Source organism: Dendropsophus ebraccatus, chromosome 13 (genome assembly GCF_027789765.1).
Source record: "Dendropsophus ebraccatus isolate aDenEbr1 chromosome 13, aDenEbr1.pat, whole genome shotgun sequence".
Classification (NCBI taxonomy): domain Eukaryota; kingdom Metazoa; phylum Chordata; class Amphibia; order Anura; family Hylidae; genus Dendropsophus; species Dendropsophus ebraccatus.
In genome coordinates, this window is record NC_091466.1 from 80,925,729 (window position 1) to 80,946,484 (window position 20,756).

Here is a 20,756-nt window from a genome sequence, read left to right on the forward strand (position 1 = left end):
GAATACGAAGTCCTGGAGGCGCCCTGGTGACTCCAGGAGCTGGATCTGGGCCATCAGCGCCCCTCCCTGGTAACTGGTGTTGCTTTCATCCACCGAACAGCGGCTAGATGACAATGCTGCTTGCCCTGCAGGGAGCCCACTGTATGGGGTCTGTTGTTGCGGACCCCCAGGTGGATTCGGCTCAACATCACATACCTCCACAGTGTCTCCTTCCTCCTCCACCCGGCTCTCTGGCTGGAGCCCTCTCAGCCCTCTCCGCTTTTCTCTCTCTGTTTGAGCAAAACGATCGTCATTCTGCAGTTTATGGCCCACTGTTCTCCAAAATAAAAGTTCTATTTTTCACTATCTTTTTGATGTCAGCTTTCAGACATTTCATTTTCGCTGATAGCTCAGCCTTTTGCTGCTAAGCAGCAGTTTCCATCAATGCTTTTACAGCACATACCTCCTCCTGGAGCTTGTACAGCTGGTTCCTGGCTTCCTCATACCCACAGAGGCTTGCAGCAATCCGTAGGCCATAACTCTGCCCACGCTCCTTGGCCCGCTGCACCCCCCAATCTTCCTCCACACCTTCATGGGCAGACAGCCTTGCTCCAGGAGGAGGGTCACTGCACAGATTTTCCGGGCTGGTTTCCATAGTTGTTCCAGAACTTCTGGCACTTGTAGTTCCACAACTTGCTGTAGCCTTGCGGCTACCCTTTGTTACCTCTGAATCAGGGGCGGCTGGAGATGCATTGCTGCACCTCCTAGCAGAACGCCTCAGCCCTTGGACCTCTGATGGTATTCCCTCTGTTGGTCTCTGGATTCCTCTGCCCCCCACGGACCTGGTTCAGGGGGCAGGAGTTGGGACTCTCCTTGGCTCGGTCATGCCTGAAAACCTGCTCCCTCCCTGGGGAAGAGAGAGCAGGCCCAGGGGTAGATCTTGCTTGTCTGGAGCTCAGGAGCAGCAGACTCGCACAGCCTCACACAGCAGGACCACACCCAAAACTAATTGGAGCTGCAATCACCACTCCAGAGCTGCACTCACTATTCTGCCGGTGGGGTCACTGTGTACATACATTACATTACTGATCCTGAGTTACATCCTGTATTATACCCCAGAGCTGCACTCACTATTCTGCTGGTGGGGTCACTGTGTACATACATTACATTACTGATCCTGAGTTACATCCTGTATTATACCCCAGAGCTGCACTCACTATTCTGCTGGTGGGGTCACTGTGTACATACATTACATTACTGATCCTGAGTTACATCCTGTATTATGCTCCAGAGCTGCACTCACTATTCTGCTGGTGGGGGTCACTGTGTACATACATTACATTACTGATCCTGTATTATACTCCAGAGCTGCACTTACTATTCTGCTGGTGGGGTCACTGTGTACATACATTACATTACTGATCCGGAGTTACATCCTGTATTATACCCCAGAGCTGCACTCACTATTCTGCTGGTGGGGTCACTGTGTACATACATTACATTACTGATCCTGAGTTACATCCTGTATTATGCTCCAGAGCTGCACTCACTATTCTGCTGGTGGGGGTCACTGTGTACATACATTACATTACTGATCCTGTATTATACTCCAGAACTGCACTTACTATTCTGCTGGTGGGGTCACTGCAGGGCTCCAGACTAAAAAATTTACCTAGGAGCCATTGGCTCCTAACCTGAAAAATTTAGGCGCCAAATAGAATATTTGGTCGCCAACATTTTAAACCATGTAAAATTAATGTTATGTTAAATGGGACTTACTGTGTGCAGAGGCCGCAGCCTCCTCCTCCTCCTCCTCCTCCTCCTTTAGATTCTTTCTTTTCTTAGTTTGAAAACGTTCAACATGGAAACTTGCAACTTGACAACCATATACAGTCTGACTCAGTACTTCAGCCTCACTTGGCTAGCCTTTTAATGAGGCTTACTCTTCTGAACTTGATCTTAAAGGGAACCTGTCACCCCCGGTGACGGGGTGACAGGCTCCCAACCCCCCGTTAGAACCCCCTATACTCACCTCATCGCGCCGGGTCCCGCTTCTGAAGATGGTCGGGTCACGGAGATCTCAGCCGCTGCAGCCCGGCGTGCACTGAGAGATGAGTCCAACGCTCATAGAGAATGACGGGAGAGTCCAGCGCTCCGTCATTCTCTATGAGTGTTGGACTCATCTCTCAGTGTGCGCGCCGGGCTGCAGCGGCTGAGATCTCCGTGACCTGACCACCTCCAGAAGCGGGACCCGGCGCGATGAGGTGAGTATAGGGGGTTCTAACGGGGGGTTGGGAGCCTGTCACCCCGTTACCGGGGGTGACAGGTTCCCTTTAAAAGCTTGCAACAGTCTATACATACTGAGCTAGACTTATGACTGCAGCCATAGTGACCCCCCACAAGATGTGTATATAGATAGATATATCTCTCACCTAGTGACTAATGCAAGTGACCCCCTACAATACAGACACCTGAGGGGCCCTGATAATAATAATTGTGCATATATCTATCTCCCAGTGTCTGCAGCCAGTTTGCCCTACACTTATAGATGGCCCCCTCCCCTTATAGATGCCCCCTCTTCCCCCCCATTATAGATGCCCCCTTCTCCCCCCCATTATAGATGCCCCCTCCTCCCCCCATTATAGATGCCCCCTCTTCTCCCCCCCTTATAGATACCCCCTCTTCTCCCCCCATTATAGATGCCCCCTCTTCTCCCCCCCTTATAGATTCCCCCTCACCTTATAGATGCCCCCTCTCCCCCCCCCATTATAGATGCCCCCTCCTCCCCCCCATTATAGATGCCCCCTCCTCCCCCCCATTATAGATACCCCCTCTTCTCCCCCCCATTATAGATACCCCCTCTTCTCCCCCCCCATTATAGATACCCCCTCTTCTCCCCCCATTATAGATACCCCCTCTTCTCCCCCCATTATAGATACCCCCTCTTCTCCCCCCCATTATAGATGCCCCCTCTTCTCCCCCCCTTATAGATATCCCCTCACCTTATAGATGCCCCCTCTCCCCCCCCCCCATTATAGATGCCCCCTCTTCTCCCCCCCTTATAGATGGCCCCCTCTCCCCCCCTTGAAGATGGCCCCTCTTCTCCCCCCATTATAGATGCCCCCCCTTCTCTTCCCCCCATTATAGATGCCCCCCCCCCTTTCCTCTATGCTAAGCAGTATTTAAAAAAAAACAAACACACAAACTCACCTGACAACCCGCTCCCCCGGCGATCCTCTTCTTCTTCGGACGCTGTCCCCGGCTGATGCGCGGCTGCCGGGGGTGTCCCATCCTATCTCCGGCAGCGCGGCGCGTCAGTGAGCTCCTGTACGCCGGGGCTGTGACTTCTGACACAGGAAGCGTCTCTGACGTGCGCTTCCTGTGCCGGAAGTCAGGGCCCCAGGCAGCTCACTGATGCGCCGCGCTGCCGGGGATAGGACGGGACACCCCCGGCAGCCGCGCATCAGCCGCGCATCTTAAAGAGACAGCGCGCCGCCGCCGGGGCCAGTCGCAAATGGCGCCCAGATTAATAAATCTGGGCGCCATTTGCAAAAAGTCAGTCGCATTGGCGACCATTTTGGTCGCCATCTGGAGCCCTGCACTGTGTACATACATTATTGATCCTGAGTTACATCCTGTAGATCTTTTATTTAAAAATATAAAACAAAACCAAAAATATAAATAACATAACTGTACAATACATACAAGTCCATAAGAGTCCATAAATGTATTGGCTGGTCCAGCCTCACACTGACCAAACACACCGCTGTATTATCCTCCACACGTGCAAACTAGATTTCCCCCAAAACACCACAATAATAACACTATGAAACTTAACTAACATAACTATACTGTACACTAACCCCCTGGTCTAGTTGCTTTCCACAAAAATTAAATAAATATACAAATAAATAATAAATAAATATACATACATATAGAGCCCTACACCAAACACCAAAACATTTTTATAATTATAATTTTTTTTGCTTTCCTGAGCTGGTCCGGCATCCCATGCCCCCAGCACATGGACCAGCCCAGGATTTTCTGTTTATACCAAAGTCCCTAGAAACCCCCTCCCCCCATATAACCCACCACCCAACCTAACACTAAACCCCAACCCCAGGTGGAGACCCAACACAAAAATATGCAAACTAAATATACAAATATACACACTAATAATATACATTATAAACCTACACACACAAACACACATAAATATACACAGCAAACCATAGTGGGGCTTCTCAGCCCCACACACAGCCCGAAAGCCCAAGTTCAGTACCTGCAAGCCCTATACTCCTATACAGCTACATCACAAAACAAAAGACTAATGGTGCGTTAACACATAACGATAATTGGCGCGATCGTACGATTAACCATGTCGGAGCAACGATTTTTTTTTTCATAACGAGCAGCGTTTAGACGGTACGATATATCGTACGAAAAATTTGTTGTGCGATCGTTTTGCGAACGCTTAAGCCTATCTCACACATTGGTTAAATAGGCGAACGACTGTTCACACGGAACGATTTGCGATTTTTTTGCGAACGACGATTTGATAACATGTTGAAAGATCAAAATGCGCGATGTATTGTTCGTCGTATGATCGTTCGCTGGGTTTACACATACGATTATCGTTCGAATTCGATTGTTATCGCGCAAATTCGTACGATAATCGTTACGTGTAAACGCACCATAAGGTGCCAGCATCAGCCACCACCAGGAGAGCAGACGCAGGCTAAAGGCCCTATTCCACCAACACATCTGACGACAGATTATCTGCCAAAGATTTGAAGCCAAACCCAGGAGTGGATTTCAAAAAAAGAGGAGAAATCCAGTCTTTCCTTTATGACCTGATCTCTGTTTATAGTCTGTTCCTGGGTTTGGCTTCAAATCTTTGGCAGATAATCTGTCGTCAGATCTGTTGGTGGAATAGGGCCTTAAGGCACCTTAAAGGCAGAGCCCCTCCAAAGGCAAGAGGCCCTACCAGCCCCCAGCTGTATTATACTCCAGAGCTGCACTCCCTGCTGGTGGGGTCACATACTTTACTTCTATACTAATTCTAAGCTTTATTCTTACATTCCTTGCACAGTCCAACACGGATGGTGTGCAACGAAACAGAGAAATAGGTACTCCGCACTGAGTTGCAATTAAAGTGGTTTTTATTTGCATAGGTGGTGAAGCAGATACAAAATAACGTTTCGGTCTTTACAACCTTCATCAGACTCATTGTGAATTGGATATAAACAGTGAGGAGTCCTGGTAGAACAGCTTGTGGAACAGCTTCGGTGCTTCAGGAGGGAGGATAGTCAAGAGGAGACCTGTCACATCAGGAGGGAGGATGGTCCACAGAGGACATGTCACATCAGGAGGGAGGATGGTCCACAGAGGACATGTCACATTAGGAGGGAGGATGGTCCACAGAGGACATGTCACATCAGGAGGGAGGATGGTCCACAGAGGACATGTCAGATCAGGAGGGAGGATGGTCCACAGAGGACATGTCAGATCAGGAGGGAGGATGGTCCACAGAGGACATGTCAGATCAGGACGGAGGATGGTCCACAGAGGACATGTCAGATCAGGAGGGAGGATGGTCCACAGAGGACATGTCAGATCAGGACGGAGGATAGTCAACAGGAGACCTGTCAGATCAGGAGGGAGGATGGTCCACAAAGGACATGTCCGATCAGGAGGGAAGTTGGTCCACAGAGGACATGTCACATCAGGAGGTAGGATGGTCCACAGTCACATCAGGAGGGAGGATGGTCCACAGAGGACATGTCAGATCAGGAGGGAGGATGGTCCACAGAGGACATGTCAGATCAGGAGGGAGGATGGTCCACAGTCACATCAGGAGGAAGGATGGTCCACAGAGGACATGTCAGATCAGGAGGGAGGATGGTCCACAGAGGACATGTCAGATCAGGAGGGAGGATGGTCCACAGAGGACATGTCAGATCAGGAGGGAGGATGGTCCACAGAGGACATGTCAGATCAGGAGGGAGGATGGTCCACAGAGGACATGTCAGATCAGGAGGGAGGATGGTCCACAGAGGACATGTCACATCAGGAGGGAGGATGGTCCACAGAGGACATGTCACATCAGGAGGGAGGATGGTCCACAGAGGACATGTCACATCAGGAGGGAGGATGGTCCACAGAGGACATGTCACATCAGGAGGGAGGATGGTCCACAGAGGACATGTCACATCAGGAGGGAGGATGGTCCACAGGAGACCTGTCAGATCAGGAGGGAGGATGGTCCACAGAGGACATGTCACATCAGGAGGGAGGATGGTCCACAGGAGACCTGTCAGATCAGGAGGGAGGATGGTCCACGGGAGACCTGTCAGATCAGGAGGGAAAATGGTCCACGGGAGACCTGTCAGATCAGGAGGGAAGATGGTCCACGGGAGACCTGTCAGATCAGGAGGGAGGATGGTCCACGGGAGACCTGTCAGATCAGGAGGGAGGATGGTCCACGGGAGAGCTGTCAGATCATGAGGGAGGATGGTAAACAGGAGAGCTGTCAGATCATGAGGGAGGATGGTAAACAGGAGAGCTGTCAGATCAGGAGGGAAGATGGTCCACAGGAGAGCTGTCAGATCAGGAGGGAGGATGGTCCACAGGAGAGCTGTCAGATCAGAAAGGAGGATGGTCCACAGGAGAGCTGTCAGATCAGGAGGGAGAATGGTCCCCAGGAGAGCTGTCAGATCAGGAGGGAGGATGGTCCACAGGAGAGCTGTCAGATCAGGAGGGAGGATGGTCCACAGGAGAGCTGTCAGATCAGGAGGGAGGATGGTCCACAGGAGAGCTGTCAGATCAGGAGGGAGGATGGTCCACAGGAGAGCTGTCAGATCAGGAGGGAGGAACTTTCCATGTAGTCAGTGGCAGTGTTGAGCTGATCTGTCAAAAGTGTTCGAGTCGGCAACTGAAAGACTCTGCATTTGATTACAGTGTCTGCAGAGTTTGCATACCGCCCTAGGGCTGCCAGGAAAACACGTCCATGACCGCAGGCGGTATCCATGTTTTTCTGGCAGCCCTAGGGCGGTATGCAAACTCTGCAGACACGGTAATCAAATGCTGACTCGAACACTTTTGACAGATCAGCTCAACACTAGTCAGTGGTGGCTGCTCTCACACTCTGCAACCAACACCACAAAACAGCTGCAGTTGTGTGAGCACAACCCATGCACCAAAAATGTGCTCCTGCCACAGACTGCTGCAGCTATTCATGGTAAAGCACACGCTGCAGTTCTCAGCTGCAACATGTGAGCATGCTCTTTGGGTATACTTAAAGAGGATGTACCACCCTGGACATCCTTTTTAACCTGAACCCGATCCAGCGGTACCGGCCGGTGCTGAAGCACTGGAGGTCGGCCGGGCCGCCCCCAGTGGGAGGGAATTCCCTCCCCTCTATGACCCGGCTCCATTCATTCTAAGCGAGCCGCGTCATACAGGGGAGGGAATTCCCCTCCACTGGGGGCGGCCCGGCCGACCTCCAGTGCTTCAGCACCGGCCGGTACCGCTGGATCGAACGGCGCCGTGCACGGGAACCAGGCGGCGGTCCGAAAAACGGACCGCGGCACCGGCTTCACCATGACGGCGCCGATCGATCCGTGGGTCCAGGTTAAAGAGGATGTACCGGGTGGTACATCCTCTTTAAGGCCATATTCCATGGGCCGACTTGAGAAGCAAATGAGTGCTCTCAGCGCTCGTTTGCTCCTCGTTCCCCGATCACTGCTGCCACTATTCCACGCGGCAGCAGCGAGCAGGTGAGTCCGGGGAGGGCCAGGGGGAGCTGCCCGGGTTATCGCTAGATCGTCCGGGTAGCCCATAGCATACAGCAGCGTCTGCTGCCGACGCTCCTATTCCACAGAACGATGGCAGCAGATCGACATGAACAATGTTGGCTGATCGTTGTCCTTTATTTCATGTGGCGATTATCGGCCGATATCAGCCGATAATCGTTCCGTGGAGTAGGGCCTTTAGAGGTCACTTTTTTCTTTTAACAACTGCAAAATATGATCAACATGCAAGTGAAACTATACAAATATACAGTGATGCCTTGGATTACGAGTATAATACGTTCCGGGACGGCGCTTGTAATCCAAATCCACTTTTATACCAAAGCAAGTTTTCCCATAAGAAATCACTGATCTGCAGACAATTGGTTTCTTCCCCCAAAAATAATGATTGTTTTATTCTAAGTAAAAGTTACTGTACAGTATAGCAATCAGCATGTGGTGTATAATGTATAGTAACTGTATAACCCTGATAACACAGCAGCAGCTGGATATGTGATATATAAGTTACTGTACAGTATAGCAGCATGTGGTATATAATGTATAGTAACTGTATAACCCTGATAACACAGCAGCAGCTGGATATGTGATATATAACTTACTGTACAGTATAGCAGCGTGTGGTGTATAATGTATAGTAACTGTATAACCCTGATAACACAGCAGCTGGATATGTGATATATAAGTTACTGTACAGTATAGCAGCATGTGGTGTATAATGTATAGTAACTGTATAACCCTGATAACACAGCAGCTGGATATGTGATATGTTACTGTACAGTATAGCAGCATGTGGTGTATAATGTATAGTAACTGTATAACCCTGATAACACAGCAGCTGGATATGTGATGTATAAGTTTCTGTACAGTATAGCAGCATGTGGTGTATAATGTATAGTAACTGTATAACCCTGATAACACAGCAGCAGCTGGATATGTGATATATAAGTTACTGTACAGTATAGCAGCATGTGGTATATAATGTATAGTAACTGTATAACCCTGATAACACAGCAGCTGGATATGTGATATATATGTTACTGTACAGTATAGCAGCAAGTGGTATATAATGTATAGTAACTGTATAACCCTGATAACACAGCAGCAGCAGCTTGTAAATACAGGATGGAGCTGCAGATCTCCATAATGCAGTAGCGTAGTTCAAAGGCCTAGAATAGAGAAGCAGGGCTGCTGTCAGAGGTCTGTTTGGTCACATTACCATGAAGGAGTGTGTTCAGCATGAACTAGGACAGTGATGGCTAACCTAGACACTCCAGCTGTTGCAAAACTACAATTCCCATCATGCCTGAACAACCAAAGATATGGCTTTGGCTGCCCAAGCATGATGGGAGTTGTAGTTTTGCAACAGCGGGAGTGTCAAGGTTAGCCAACGCTGGACTAGGAAGTGAGAGTCACAGAGCTGTGCCGGACAGAGATAGAAACTTTATATACAGCAGTGTGAATGGCTGAGTGTAAGTGCAGGCACATTATAGCAGCAGTGTGTATAGCTGAGTGAGAGTGCAGGCACATTATAGCAGGAATGAGTCCTGTCCCCTGATGTAAGCCCCAGCCTGAAAAGGATCTGCTATGATTTGGAAGGTGAGGGAGACTTCCTGGGTCAGAGTACAGGGCTTTAGACCCCGCTATGCAGACCATGCCCCTCCCCCAGTCCCCCTCCCACCCAGTACAGGAAGCTCTTACACCAAAGCAATGCTCTTAAACAGAGTTAAAATTTTAAAAGAAACTGTGAGCTCTTCTTGCAAAACACTTTTAGGTTAAATTCACACAGGCGGATCTGCAGCGGATTTAACGCTGCGAATTCGCAGCTAAATCTGCAGCGGATCCAACCCCTGTGAATTCCCATTCAATTACATACTCGCAGCGGGTGCATTAACCCCCGCCGCCCGGGATGATACATTGCAGCATCTGAGGCTCCCGGCTGAAGAATGAACATGTTCATTCTTCAGCGCGTACAGAGCAGGAGCGCGCCTCCCATAGACACCCAGTATGAGCGGGAGGCTAACGGCATTCCGCTACCTTTCCTCAGTGGGAACAGGGCCTTAGGGTAGCTTCACACGTACCGTATCGCTGCGTTTTTAACTGTGCGTCTTTAACACTGCATTTTTGGTGCGATTTTACATGCGAATTTTGATTTTCACATTAAAATCATGTGAAAATCCAAACGCGCATGTAGAAAACGCACCAAAAACGCAGCGTTAAAGATGCACCGTTAAAAAGGCAGCGATACGGTACGTGTGAAGCTACCCTTAGGGCCCTATTCCACTGGACGATTATCGTTTGCATATCATTAACGATTAACGATCGCAAACGACCACTATTGCGAAAGACCTGAAAACGTTCACTCATTTCCATTGAACGATAATCGTTACTTATGATCGTAATTGCGATCGTTTTTTCTTCGCTATTTATTCGCTATTGCATTCGTATCTATTGCGAACGACCGAACGATGTCTTATTCAACGCGAACGATTTGCGAACGAGCAACGATAAAAATAGGTCCAGGTCTTATAAAGCGATCAACGATTTCTCGTTCGGTCGTTAATCGTTAACTGCATTTCAACCGAACGATTATCGTTTAGATTCGAACGATTTAACGATAATCTGAACGATAATCGTCCAGTGGAATAGGGCCCTTAGGGTAAATTCACAGGGGCGGATCTGCAGCAGATTTTATGCTGCGAATGGCCGGTTCTGTATCTGTTTTTATGAATTATTACCACCTACACTGCACATACAATAAGGCTGCATTTTGTGAATCAGTTTAACGCATACGTTTTATGGGAAAAATGGATGCAAAAACGGGTTTTTCCATTGACTTCCATTATAAAAAAAAAAAACAAAAAACGGATCAAAACGGTGAGTTTTTTTAACGGACACAAAAGTAGTGTTGACTACGTTTTTCTGTCCGTTAAAAGCGACCAGTTAAAAACAGACACGCTGAACAGATTGCAAAACCGCAGTGGTCACCCAGCCTCACACGTCATACAAATACAATTATTGCAAATGCCATGAATGTGATGGGACTGCGCGCTGCCATTACACCTAGTGTCACCATCATGGGGCAAATGGCTGCCAGTCTAGAACAACAACACCTGGAGGGGATTCACACTACCACACAATATACAATACACTAAAGAAAACGTAACTGGACACCACGATAGATCCACTGACACACAGTAACCAACCCTCAGCTGTGTCATCACAACCATGTCAGGACCCGCTCCACACCTCTGGTTATACACAGGGTTTCCATTCACTGACAGGAAGCAGACATATCACAGAGTGTGCGGCGATCCCCTCAGCTCCGGTTATAACAACTTCAGGACATTCTACTGGCCAGTACCTGAGAAGGTGACCGGTTATTATAACGTTATTCCATTCCTCCTGATCAGGTGACCGCTCTCTTCTCGCCGTCTCCTCATGAGGTAACTGGTCTCCTCCTCCTTCGGCCATTTTCCCCTCACGTACAGGCTTCCCGCGCGGAGCGTGACGTCACAGGTACGGCGGTAGTCGCCTCATAGAAGCGGCGGGAAAGCTCGGCTGTGGTGAGTCCGCGGGCAGTCTGGGATCTGTGGTTCTCCTCCCGTTATCTGTGAGTGACGTATATGTGGGCTGTGGGGGTAATATGGCTCCGGGCTCTGTCAGTCCTGAGGAGACTCTTATTCTATGTATAGTTTTCTTCTATGGCGGCATCCTTAGTAATGTGCGGGATAATCTGTGTAATGTGCTGGATGTGACATTGCGGTTGGCACAGTATTCACACCGTGCAGAACAGTGCGGCAGACCAGGCTGAAGTTGGTTTCTTATTCACAGGATTCAAGCATTTTAGCCATTTTTCTTCGGGAACATTTATATTAATCCTCATTCACCCAAAGAAAGTGTCCTGAGGAGAATAGAGTGAAAAACCACCAGAAGTGGCCAGTGGTGGCATCAAAGCGAAGACAGAGAGGGCCCCCCCCATTGCCCACCCGTACAGGGGGTGCCCCCCCCAGCATTGCCCACCCGTACAGGGGGTGCCCCCACCCCAGCATTGCCCACCCGTACAGGGGGTGCCCCCCCCCAGCATTGCCCACCCGTACAGGGGGTGCCCCCACCCCAGCATTGCCCACCCGTACAGGGGGTGCCCCCACCCCAGCATTGCCCACCCGTACAGGGGGTGCCCCCACCCCAGCATTGCCCACCCGTACAGGGGGTGCCCCCCCCCAGCATTGCCCACCCGTACAGGGGGTGCCCCCCCCCCAGCATCGCCCGCCCGTACAGGGGGTGCCCCCCCCCCAGCATCGCCCGCCCGTACAGGGGGTGCCCCCCCCCAGCATCGCCCACCCGTACAGGGGGTGCCCCCCCCCCCCAGCATTGCCCGCCCATACAGGGGGTGCCCCCCCCCCCCAGCATCGCTTACCCGTACAGGGGGTGCCCCCCCCAGCATCGCTCACCCGTACAGGGGGTGCCCCCCCCAGCATCGCCCACCCGTACAGGGGGTGCCCCCCCCCAGCATCGCTTACCCGTACAGGGGGTGCCCCCCCCAGCATCGCTTACCCGTACAGGGGGTGCCCCCCCCAGCATCGCTTACCCGTACAGGGGGTGCCCCCCCCAGCATCGCTTACCCGTACAGGGGGTGCCCCCCCCAGCATCGCTTACCCGTACAGGGGGTGCCCCCCCCCAGCATCGCTCACCCGTACAGGGGGTGCCCCCCCCAGCATCGCTTACCCGTACAGGGGGTGCCCCCCCCCCCCAGCATTGCCCGCCCATACAGGGGGTGCCCCCCCCCAGCATCGCTCACCCGTACAGGGGGTGCCCCCCCCAGCATCGCCCACCCGTACAGGGGGTGCCCCCCCCCAGCATTGCCCACCCGTACAGGGGGTGCCCCCCCCCAGCATCGCTCACCCGTAGAGGGGGTGCTCGCCCGGCATCGCTCACCCATACAGGGGGTGTCCCCCCCGGCATCGCTCACCCATACATGGCCCCCCCCCCGTATCGCTCAACCGTACAGGGGGTGCCCCCTGGCATCGCACACCCGTACAGGGGGTGCCCCCCAGCATCGCGCTCTAGTACATGGGGTGCCCCCCGGCACTGCACACACAGACTAATTTGCTCTAATGAAATCAATGGGAGAGTTTTACAAGCACACATTTTAGGCTAGGTTCACACTATGTAAAAACGACGGGCGTATTTCATAACCTTGGCCGTTGTGCAAACAGCGGGCCTTATTAAAATCACGTCTGTTAGCAGAACAACGGCCACGGTTATGAAATATGGCCGTTTTACATAGTGTGAACATAGCCTTAGCATGCCTTCACACGTACCGAATTTGCTGCGTGAAATCTGGCTTTGGGGTTCCTGGCTTCTGCTTGTCCTACTCAGCCAATCAGCGCGCTGCCCCGCTGCAGCCACTGATTGGCTGATAATCCAGCCGGGAATCCCCGAAGCAAGCCGGAGTGGGGAACAGGTGATGTATGCTCCGGCCGGTGGGGGGTTAACTTACATACTTGCACACCGTGTAAAAGCCGCTGTGGATCCTGTACGTGTAAAGGCACCCTTAAAGGAGAAGTCCGGCGAAAATTTTTATTAACGTATTGTATTGCCCACATTCCCGATCCCACAGATGCAAGTGGCTTTGTAAAGCAACCCTTTAGTACAACAACTGATATGCGCTCTCAGATACATTTTACCAGTGTCTACAAATATTTTTGCAGTCTGAATGAATCTATACAGCCACTACATCTGAAACAACCGATTACTGGTGTCCCCAGCCATGTACCTGGATTCTTTTGGGGTAAGAAATTACCCCTAACCAGCCGATCTCTAAAGGCCCTATTAGCCCTCATTTGCTCCTCGTTTCCCGCTCGCTGCCGTCGCTGTTTAACGTGACAGCAATGAGCGGGTGAGTCTGGGGGAGCTGTGGGGGCATACATAGCATGGCATACAGCAGCGGTCGTTGCAGTATAAGTCGTTTGTTTTTTAACATGTTTGAAAGACAAACAACGCAACGATCAGCTGACATGAACGATGTCGGCTGATCGTTGCCTTCTATTCCACGGGACGTTCTGTGGAATAGGGCCTTAAAGGACAAGTGCCATGAAAAACTTTTTCCCAGTAATTGAAGAACATTACAAAGTTATATAACTCTGTAATTTGCTTCAATCACCTATCTTCCCCCCATTCCCTGTCTTTTCCCCCCTCCACCCCCCACCAGGAAGTGTCCTGACTCACACAGACCTGATTACTGTTGTCACCATCACCAAGCTCTTCTCTCAGCTCCTTCTCCTGTTACAGCAGCCCCCCCTCCCCTGCATTGTCAGGTGACTCAGCTTGCTCAGCTCCCATTGGCTGAACAACTGCAAGCCATCACTTGGACTGGGGAGGGGGGGCTGCTGTAACAGGAGCTAGAGCAGCCCTCCTGCTGATGACTCATCCTCACAAGAAGGAGCTGCCTGGTGACGGTGACGGCAGTCATTAGGTCTGTGTGAGTCAGGACACTTCCTGCTGGGGGGTGGAGGGGGGAAAAGACAGGGAAGGGAGGCAGATAGGTGCTTGAAGCACATTACAGAGTTATATAACTTTGTAATGTGCTTCAATTACAGGGAAAAAAAATTTCATGGCACTTGTCCTTTAAGACTACACCATGTTCTGAATGATATCTGGGATCCTTTAAGTCCGGTTCCAACAAAAGGACACGCCAATGTTTGCCCAGCCAAGTTACCCCATCCTTTTCTCCTTTTCTCTTGGTGTTAACATGTAGACTGGTATTCTTCCCTGAGTATCTTGTCCGGATATCCCGTCCAAGAATCTGCTCCTCAGATCATCTGCTTGTCTCCTAAATTCTATGTCTGTGGAGCATTTATGTTTCATGTGCCTTATTGGCCTTTTGGTATCCTGGGCCGGACAAGATGATCCTCCGAAAGGAGAGCGAATGGATCTACCGATTAGGAACTGTCGCTTCCAATGGTATGAACGAGCAACTAAGCTTTGCTTGTTTCCTATGTGCTTATAATTTGTTGTATATGCATGGATTTGATATATAGATGTAATCAGGTATATACACCAGTTAGTCCTGTCCTGTCATGCCACATAAGTATTTATGTATATATACCAGTCAGTTCTGCTTCTTATGAAGTTGAAAATGCGGGAGACAGGGACTCGGCTGGGTATGAATTGACTTTTTTTTTTTTTTTTTTTTAAATAACCCTTTTTATATAAATTGCTGGAAAACCCTTAATCAGTGTGGAATCTGCGCATGGAGAGACAAGCTCACCAGTTCTTTTACTCTTAGCGCTGCGGAATCTGTTGGCGCTATACAAATAAATATTATTATTATTACTCTTTGCTGGTTATCATTGTTTCTCTAATACACTGTTTTATTTTGAGACTACAGCTTGGTGATAGCTCCTAAGAGGTCCTGGTCGCCACGTTTGTGCTTTTGTTGTGGCGAGAACTTTTTATTGTTTTAGGTTGATATATTAAAAGTTAGATTTTAAATTGTGCACCCCATTCCGTGATTTTATTTATTTATTTATTTTTAAATGCTTTTATTCTCTGATGCAAAGTGTTAGGCCCCATTCACACGTCCGTGTCAGTTTTTACTGTCAGGAAATCCTGATCAGGAGACCTCAAATGTCATCAGGATAGTATCAGGATTTCCTGACAGTAATCCGTTTTTACCATCAGGAAAAACCTTCAGGATTTCCTGATGAGATGGTCTAGTATGCCAACATAAATCACAGGTACCCACACAGCCCCTAGTGTACCTGGATGGCCACAGTCTGCAGAACTACAACTCCCATCATGGCCTGCCAGCAGAGCCATGATGGGAGTTGTACTTCTGCAACCTGGATGGCCACAGTCTGCAGAACTACAACTCCCATCATGGCCTGCCAGCAGAGCCATGATGGGAGTTGTACTTCTGCAACCTGGATGGCCACAGGCTGCAGAACTACAACTCCCATCATGGCCTGCCAGCAGAGCCATGATGGGAGTTGTACTTCTGCAACCTGGATGGCCACAGGCTGCAGAACTACAACTCCCATCATGGCCTGGCAACTCCATCAAAGCATGGTGGGAGTAGTAATTCTCAAAAGGGTAATCTCACCTGTCCTGGATCCTGCTCTGTCCGGGCAGCAAGGTTGAGGTCCGGGCAGAGTGCAGTGCAGAGATCCGGGCGGCGGCAGCGGTCGGAGGTCCGGAGCATGCGGCGGGCCGGTGGTGAGTTTCCGGGAGGAGGGGGGGTGGAGCGGAGCGGGCGGGCGAGCGGAGCGAGCGGGCGGGCGAGCGGAGCGAGCAAGCGGGCGGGCGAGCGGAGCAGGGCGGGCGAGCGGAGCGGGCGGGCGGGCGGCCGAGTGGAGCGGGCGGGCGGGCGAGCAGAGCGGGCGGGCGAGCAGAGCTCTCTACCATTCCGGAATCACGGGCACTTTCCTGATATACATCAGGAAAATGCCCGTGATTCCGGCGCTCCCATAGACTTCTATGGGGGCGTCCGTGCCGGATTTCCGGACGAAAATAGGACAGGATCTAAAAAATCCGGTCCTATTTTCCGGAACGGACACCCTTCCGGAAAAATCCGGAAGGGTGTCCGTGTCCAATGTTAGCCTATGAGTCCGGAAATCCGTCCGGATTTCCTGATAGGAAATCCGGACAGATTTTCCGGACGTGTGAAGGGGGCCTTAAAGAGGTGTCCACAAGCTCCTGAAAAGCTAAGGGCTGTAGCATCAACTCGCTCCCCCTCCCACTCCAGCTTGGCTTCCAGCCGACTGCTAGTCAAGCAGAGATATGGATGAGAGGGGGAGCATGGAGGCATACCAACTTGCAGCAAATCAGGAATCTGGGTCTTCTACACTTTTAAAAGGAAAATAAAAGCATTTTATGTTCTGTGAGCACAGACAGATATATGAAAGGTACACAATCAATTAGTAGGATCCCTAAAGCCTTATTCACTTGACCAAAGGCTTACACATCACATAATCAACCAAAATTGGCCCCTTGTTTGCAATAATACCACAAAGATTCTTTTATATCAATAATCCAAATTTTTTTATTTAATCCATGATTCCCAAAATATCCCATAAAATCAACATATACACAATAGACACTGGTTACAATGGACTGGTTACATAAGCCGGACATATCTACCCCACCTGGGTCCAGTGATAAATGAGAGATGTCTTAATTCATCATTACCGAGAAACGTTTCCTCTGATCGGCTGATAGCGATGTCCGGACTTGTAGAGCGCAAGAGAAATTCTTGTCACCGAGCACCTGCAGACGCCATAGAGTTGAACCTGGAACGTCTCACACCTTCTCCTATAGAACATATGACAGATGTATGGGTTATTTCAGGAATTTCAGCCCAGTATCTGGATCAGTCAGAGCATCGGCCTGAAATACTAGGATTGTCACTGATGATAATCATATGCTTTATTTGATGTATTGACTTCATCTCATCATGTCCCCCCACTTTTTCTTTATATTTCCCCCGTATAGATAACCTCTGTAGATTTTTTTTATCCTGATCTTCCTGGTTCATGAATAAAATGAACCAATGTAAAGAATGAGTTTGGAGCAGAAGAGGTCAGGTTTTCAGTGTGTGCCAGGAGGAGGCCCAGGACACCCAGGGGTCCTTTATTAATTAAAGAATATTTACAGGATAGCTATTCCAACCAGGGTAATGTTCTCCCTCTGCCCTGACATTTGGGAAACATTCACACAAGGCAGATTTGTTGTAAAGTAGTATTTCTGGAGAAGTTTTATTCATCTGAATGGAGCCTGGAGAAATTTGAGAGAAATCTACCACTCAGAACTCCCCCCCCCCCCCCCCCCCCCCAGTAGAGAACATCTTACTGACATCCTACCGAGGCCTTGTCTCCCTGTCTCCAATTATCTAGATTTTATTTATTTGTTTATTTTTATGTGTGGGTGGGGCACTTACACCAGTTCTCTGGCATACAAAAACTGCTACATTTTGCACAGGCCGTGGTTTTGTCATGCTCATCCTGCACGCCACGTCTGTCCCATTATACTTGTAATGGTAATGATAGCTCAAAATAAAGGAATAATAACCTTACTGTGCGGTGATGTGAGTGCTGGGTACAGTGGGAATACCTCTGTGCTTCGCTCTGAGCTTAAAGATAGGTGGAATAATAGTTTGACACACTCTTTACCCGTTACACGTAGCTCAGAAGTGTAACCTACCAAATAGATTATCTGATTGGAAGATGAGCAATCCATGGTCTTCTGGCTTGTATCGATAATACAACTAGGGCTGGACGATATGGGCAAAAAATAAAATTATTTTATTTAAAATTATTTATTTATTTTCCCCCTCGATTTAAAGCTCTTTTTATTTTTTATTTTTTTTGCTAATTATGATTGGTGTAGCAGTACAGGCATAGTGGGGTGTAGTAACAGTAGAAGCATAGAAGATGAGGAGTGTAGTAGATAAGGGAAGTAGCAGTTTTGGGAATAGTAGTATCAGGAGTGGGGGTAATAGTAGGAATGGTATTGGGGTAGTAGTAGAGCAGTATTGGGGGTAGTAGTAGAGTAGTATTGGGGGTAGTAGAGGACGCAGACAGGCACACTACTCACACCATAAAGCGGGCACCAGCTGTATGTTTCCAGTGCTCGGAGGAGCTGCTTCCTGTTTTGTGGATACGTTCGGGCATCTTGGGGTGAGCGGCTTTGTGCAGTCCTACTCTGACCTGCAGCAGGAGCACCACTGCTCCCCCTGCAGGTCGGAGGGCATTTATTTTTTCTTTTCTATGAAAATCGAATTTACGATTTTCAAAGAAATTGAAATAAATTCTCTAAAATCTAGGTGAATTTATCGAATTAATTAGAATAATCGCCAGCCCTAAATACAACCATGAGGTGATGGTAACCAGGATGGGATTTGAACTGATGGGGTTCCATGCATCCCAAATTTGTCATTTTCCACTCACATTACTAGTAAGCTTCTGGGAGAGTGAACGTTAATGAATCTTATCTCCGATCGTCATGGCTGGTAATACAGAGCGATACCACCGTGAACACAGAACAGGTGTGAGGGCCCATCTGTCCTGAGCATAAAGTAATGCCAAAAAGTTAGGAAGTTCTTTACAAAACAACATCTTGATAGAATCAGAAAAAGGACCTGTCTTCCCACTTCACATTTTGCTGCAATTGTCTCTGGGTCTGTTTAGATGGTCCTTTTAGAGAAACCTGACTGTTAACTAAAATTCTCTTTTGGCTGGTGTCACACACAGCAGTTTTTAGGAAAGCTACCACTGTGGTTCTTGAGCCAAAGCCTGAAGGTTTAGAATAAGACAGTCACTTTCTTAAATAACAGCACCACACCTGTCCTCAGGTTGTGTGTTGTGGTATTACAGTTTGGCTTCATTCACTTTAAAGGATATGAGCTCCAATACCACACACACTCTAGGGACAACAATGGTGCTGTTTCTGGAAGAAAGCAGCCATGCTTTTCTAATCCTTAACAACCCATTTAACCCCTTAAAGAGGTACTCCCAGTGCTGATAAAAAAAACAACAAAAACAATTGTAAACCTAGTTTTCCCACTTACCATCCCTTCTGAGTTGTTCTCTGTTTGAATTTCCCGCTGTTTGCAGGTCCCTGAAGCTTCAGTTGGTGGCTTCATTTTGTCTTTGCTTCCTGGTTTGGGCTTTCCCATGATGCACTTTGTCTCCTGTGATGTTTGACTGTGTAAAACTGTTAGATAGCTTACATCTTGCTCAGCCAATCAGAGCTTAACAGGGCTTAGATCCGCCTCCGTCTTGTTGATGTCATTGTCACAAAATGGCCGCCACAGAAAAGCCTGGGGTCAACAGTCATTAGGTAATAATGAGTTTACTTCACTAACTGGTGGGGGACTGAGGGAGGAAGATAGGGAAGGGGGGTAGATAGATGATTGAAGCATATTACAGTTATATAACTTTGTAATGTGTTTCAATTACTGGGATAAAGAATTCCCCTTTAACCCCTTAACGACATCGGGCGTAAATTTACGCCCTGATGCCGGTAAGGGAGTTCAGAGCGGGGCCGCGCGGCGGCCCCGCTCTGAACCGCGCCGGTCCCGGGTGCCGCGTGTAGCCCGGGACCGTAGGTATTAGCGGGCACGGTCCGATCGCCGTGCCCGCTAATACAGTAATCGGATGCAGCTGTCAAAGTTGACAGCTGCATCCGATTACCGGACGCAGCGTCATCCCTGGTGTCTAGTGGGGAGATCGCTCCTCCGGGATGTTATCCCGGAGGAGCGATCTCCGCAAATGAAGCCGGCCGGGGACCGCTCCAAGATGGCGCCGTCCCCGGCTCGGCACTCGTTTACTTCCGGCTGCAGCAGCCGGAAGTAAACGAGTGCCTATCTCATGGATCTCTGCAGCATATCTATGCTGCAGAGATCTCAATGAGAGATCAAAGCACTTATACTAGAAGTCCCCCAGGGGGGCTTCTAGTATAAGTGTAAAAGTAAAAAAAAAAGTGTTGTTAATAGTAAAAATCCCCCTCCCCTAATAAAAGTCTGAATCACCCCCCTTTTCCCAGGTTATAAATAAAAGTAAATAAATAAATACATAAACAAACATGTTTGCTATCGCCGCGTGCGTAATCGCCCAAACTATTAATTAATCACATTCCTGATCTCGCACGGTAAATTGCGTCAGCGCAAAAAAATCCCAAAGTGCAAAATTGCGCATTTTTGGTCGCATCAAATCCAGAAAAATTGTAATAAAAAGCGATCAAAAAGTCGTATATGCGCAATCAAGGTACCGATAGAAAGAACACATCATGGCGCAAAAAATGACACCTCGCACAGCCCCATAGACCAAAGGATAAAAGCGCTATAAGCCTGGGAATGGAGCGATTTTAAGTGTTGTATATTTGTTGACAATGGTTTAAATTTTTTACAGGCCATCAGATACAATATAAGTTATACATGTTACATATCGTTTTAATTGTAACGACTTG

General features: G+C 49.1%; 1 long non-coding RNA gene across 1 annotated transcript in view; it reads right to left on the reverse strand.

The window, feature by feature from the left end:
* The window catches only part of LOC138771515 (uncharacterized), a 118,875-nt gene extending 107,522 nt beyond the window's left edge, over positions 1 to 11,353 (reverse strand). The window contains exon 1 of the long non-coding RNA XR_011359635.1: positions 11,152 to 11,353. This is a non-coding gene — a long non-coding RNA (uncharacterized lncRNA). The remainder of the gene's footprint in view (positions 1 to 11,151) is intronic.
* Positions 11,354 to 20,756: the final 9,403 nt, after the last annotated feature.